Source organism: Crocuta crocuta, unplaced genomic scaffold, assembly GCF_008692635.1.
Source record: "Crocuta crocuta isolate KB4526 unplaced genomic scaffold, BGI_CrCroc_1.0 scaffold241, whole genome shotgun sequence".
Classification (NCBI taxonomy): Eukaryota; Metazoa; Chordata; class Mammalia; order Carnivora; family Hyaenidae; genus Crocuta; species Crocuta crocuta.
The window spans coordinates 3,504,671-3,509,171 of NW_027527807.1; the positions used below are offsets into that span (position 1 = coordinate 3,504,671).

Here is a 4,501-nt window from a genome sequence, read left to right on the forward strand (position 1 = left end):
AGGTCGAGTTCAAAGGCCTCCGGACAAATATATTTTAAATATTTGGAACTAATCTCTTTAATTAAAAACAATTAAGGTCATTTAAGAAATTGTTTTATAGCTTCAGATCTGTAGCAGGCTTAGAGTTTTCCATCTTTGTTGTATGCTGCTGAAGGTGAGGATGAAGGTACAGAGCAGACTTTTTTTTTTTTTTTAGAAACAGTACTTTTAGGTCTAGGGAAATTTGGCTGGCTCTTTGATCTGCAGGGAGCGTAACATTTTTTTGTAGAGAAGGTGGCTTTTGTTGAACTGTAACTGTACAGGTATGAAAACATTGCTTTTGTTGAGTTGTATAGGTGCAAAGGGAATAACTGTGCAGATTTGAAAAGGAAATATGATTTCCAGGTGCCCTGGTGCCTGATGGCATCTCTCCCATTAGAAACGAACCTCAGCTCTTCTCTTCTGTCTGGTAACACACAGCCCCAAAGCACGAGATTGTTTTGTCATTGAGTTTTTATCGTTGTTTAGTTTTGTTTGGCCAAGCCAGTCTGTCTGTGGAACACGGACTCTGCTCTGTAAGGAGAACAAAGTTAGAAATCTGCTGATGGCCTAGAATCATTCAGAAATGAGTTAACAGTGGAATTCAGGGGGTTAATGCGGCAATAATTAAATCAAAATAGCGTAGGAGAAGCCAGCTCCTTATATCAGGCTTGTCTACCATTTCCTCAGGTATGACTTGATTTGCAAGAGTCTCACCTCTTCTCTTTGGGGGCTGTCTTCCTTTTTTAACATTCACATACCTTCAAGTCTGCCATTTCAAGGCTACAGCTCAGTGGTTTTGTAATATAGTCACAAAGTTGTACGACCACTACCACAGTGAATTTTAGAACATTTCTGTCACCCCCAAAAGAAACCCTGTGTGCTTTGGCAGGCCCCTCCCACACCCCACCCCGCCTCCCGGGGCCTCCTGGCCCCGGGCAATCACTAATCTGTTTTCTGCCTCTATAGATTTGCCTATTCTGGTCATTTAATATGAGTGGATTCGTACAATGTCTGGTCTTTAGTGACTGGCTTCCTGAGTATAGTTTTGTTGTACATGGAGTGAGAGCTTCTCCTCCCGAGAACTGTGATTTCTGTGGAAGGAAGCGGTTGGTAAACTCAGCGGATGTGACTAGAGGCCCAGACACTTAATCATGTGTGTGTTTTGTTTTGTTTTGTTTTGTTTTAGCCAGTTTTAGGCTAACTAGTTTTTCCTCGTAATCAATCACTCATGATATACCACTGTTTACAAGATTTTGGCTAGTCTCTAGAATGGATCTTGAAATCTTTGCCTGCCCAGTCAGGAAAGTCCTGGTAAAAAATCATGTCTAATTATTTGGCAGACAATTGACAGAGTTTTCAGGTGCGTCTAACTTTGTTGGCAGGTGTGTATACCTCAAGCCAGATGAGCTTCCCAAATTTCTTCACTTTTCCTCCGATGAATTTGCTTTCTTTCTCAAGTATGTACCGTAGGACTAAAGATGATTTGGATGCATCGTAACAGTGCTAAGTGGGTTAAATTCAGAATTATAATGCTTTGAGACTGTCCGTCACTACCTAGGGTAGTCCAAAAACGAAGCAACGTCAGCTAGTTAAGCCTGCAGGTGACTGCCATTTTAGGGACGTTCAGAAGCGCGCACTCAATATGGAAGGCTCTCTAGAATATTAGCAAGACACTTCTCAATAACCCAGGGAACCAGCCAAATGCTATGGGCCGATGTCCCAGCCACAGAAAATGCAGATCGGCGGATTGGAGACCATGACGCTCTGTAACTCCCTAATGATTGCTCCCTAGGCTCTGTGGCTTATTTTTGAGTGGCATGACCGCATCTCCCTGGTTGTATGTGGCCTGTTTCCATGATGTATTGAGTAGTGTTGTTTGTTGTTGAACATCAATGCCTGTAACACCAAGCTAAACACCTTCTTTTGGATATGTTTCCTCTCTTTAAATGACCTTGCCCTGTCCAATAAATAAATGATTGTCTCACCCTGTTTTTGGTAGTGGTTTTTGTTTTTGTTTTGTTTTTTAAATCTCGTTCTCTTCTGCTTCTCTGTCTCCAGAAAAATGTAAGAGATAATTTTATGACTGTATTTTTCCCCCCAGTGTGATGCTGTTTTACTAAATTCAGTGGATACTTTACTTTTTCTTGTACATGTAAATTTTAATGGCAATTTTATGTTTTTTTTTTTTTTTTTAGAGTCGAAAGACAATGTGTAATCTCCTTTATAAATTATCAAACGCCCTTTGGAGAATCAGAATTTCAGCCCCTGAGTAGCAGTGTCCAATCGTTCCATCACAAATCTGTTATAATTTTATACTTAAAAGGAAATCATGATTAAAGCATTGGGGCAAATCTGGAGTCTGATGAAAATCCAGGGGGGAAGTTCTGGTTTGTAAAACTTGGCACTCATCTGGAGTATTTTGAAAAATAGCACTACCAGTATTCAATTCTACCCAGGAATACGCCAAAATAACCTACAAATCAAGTATAAAGATACATGCATGTGGCAAAAACACAATCAGATGTTACAGAAAAGTATGACATTAAAACTTGCCCCCTTCCCTCCTGTGCCTAATGCCTCTCTCCAGAGGTAACCAGCTTCAAGCGTCATGTGTGTTTGGGGAAAACATTATTTGCCAGCAAATTTATATTTAAAAATTTTACATTAATGGAATCAGACTGTATACACTCTTTATCTTGCTATTTTTGTTCCCTGTGTCTTACAAGATCTTTCTGTATCGGGCTATACAGAAATACCTCATTCTTTTTAATGACTGTGTGACGTTCCAATGTATGAATGTGTTACCAATGTTGAAACACTGATGGGAAGCTCAGGTTTTAAGTATTTTACTACGGTTAAGCCATACTCCAGTGAGCATACTTGTACATATGATGAGATTATACCCACAGGGTTAATTCCTAGCAAGAGGATTGCTAGGTCAAAGGCTATTTTTCATTTTCAGTTAAGTAGTTATTGCCAAATTGTTCTCCAGAAGTCTTTGCCTCATTATTCTCCCACATATAATGTATAAGGATAATTCTTTCCAAGGCCTGTGCCGTTGCTTGGTATTAAACTTTTAAACATCTGATCATCTGAAACTGAATAAGTGATACCTTGCACTTTNGGCTGTGGAACACATTTTCATGTTTTTATTGGTTACTTATATTTCATTTTCTGTGAACTGTGTGGTGATGTTCTGTTTTCTACTAGATGCTTTGTTTTTTATTGATTTGTATGAGCTATTTGTAAGCTAAGAAAATTGGTCCATTGTCATATGTTTAACAATATTTTCCTGAGATTTATTTATTTACTTATTTATGTAGTTAAACTTCTCAGTCTTTATGGCTTTTGGGATTCATGACTTGCTTAGAAAGGCCTTCTTGACATTTAAGAATAAATTTAATGTATTTTTCCAGGACTTTTAAGTTTTTTTTAATCTTTAAATCTTTGATTCATTTCGACTTTATTTAGGTAGAAGAAGTGAGGTAAGGATTCAACATTTTTCTCCCCAAATAGCTATGTGGTTATCCCAGCTCCATTTTTTGACTATTTCCCCCCCCCACACTGATTAGAAAAGCCATCTTCATTCATACATTGAATTTCTGTATATACTGAGACCTGTTTCTGAGCTCTGAAGTCTGTTCCAAAAATGACCAGTCTTTTAATTATTTCAAGTTGCTATCCACTTTCACATTTGGCCTTGCTAGTCCACACTGTATTATTATTATTTTCAGGATTGTTCCTACTTATTAATGCATGTTTATATTTCCAGATGGACATTAGTATCATTTGCTCCATTTCTAGAATCCTGTTGATATTTTTCTAAAATTCTATTTTGAAAAATTTCAGACTTATGGGAAACATGAAAGAATAGTAGGAATTCCCATGTACATTTCATTTAGAGTCACCATTCCTAATATTTTACCACATCTGCTTTTGTTCTCTCCTGAATAGTTCATGGGAAACTGGATTTCATAATCACACTTCATGACATCATGACAAACTCAATATGTCAGTGTGCCATTTCTGTAAGAAATGAGGACATTTCCCATTTAACCATGATACAACTTCACACTGAAGAAAATGGTGAACCATCTAATATATTCACATTTCCCCACATGTCCCTAGAGCGACTTCCATAGCTGTGCCCATCAACATTCACGAATTACATTGGTTAGTGTCTCTCTCGAGTCTCTTATTTATTTTATTTTTTTTAGCATTTATTTATTTTGAGAGAAGAGTGAGCAAGTGAGCACGACTTGGGAAGAGGCAGAGAGAGAAGGAGAGAGAGAATCCCAAGCAGGCTCCACACTGTGAGCACAGAGCCCGATACGGGGCTTGAACTCACAAACTGTTAAATCATGACCTGAGCCGAGTCGGACACTTGACCGACTGAGCCACCCAGGCGCCCCTCTATCTCTTTTAAACAGTTCCTCTACCTCTTTTTAAAAGACGATATTTTCTAAATAAAATTTATTTG

The 4,501-nt window shown here is 38.3% G+C and overlaps 1 protein-coding gene across 1 annotated transcript in view; it reads left to right on the forward strand.

Moving 5' to 3' along the window:
* Positions 1-2,010, forward strand: part of MMGT1 (membrane magnesium transporter 1) — a 10,902-nt gene extending 8,892 nt beyond the window's left edge. The window contains exon 5 of the mRNA XM_077774100.1: positions 3-2,010. The gene's annotated coding sequence lies outside the window, so the exon portion shown is untranslated. The remainder of the gene's footprint in view (positions 1-2) is intronic.
* The last annotated feature ends 2,491 nt before the right edge of the window (positions 2,011-4,501 follow it).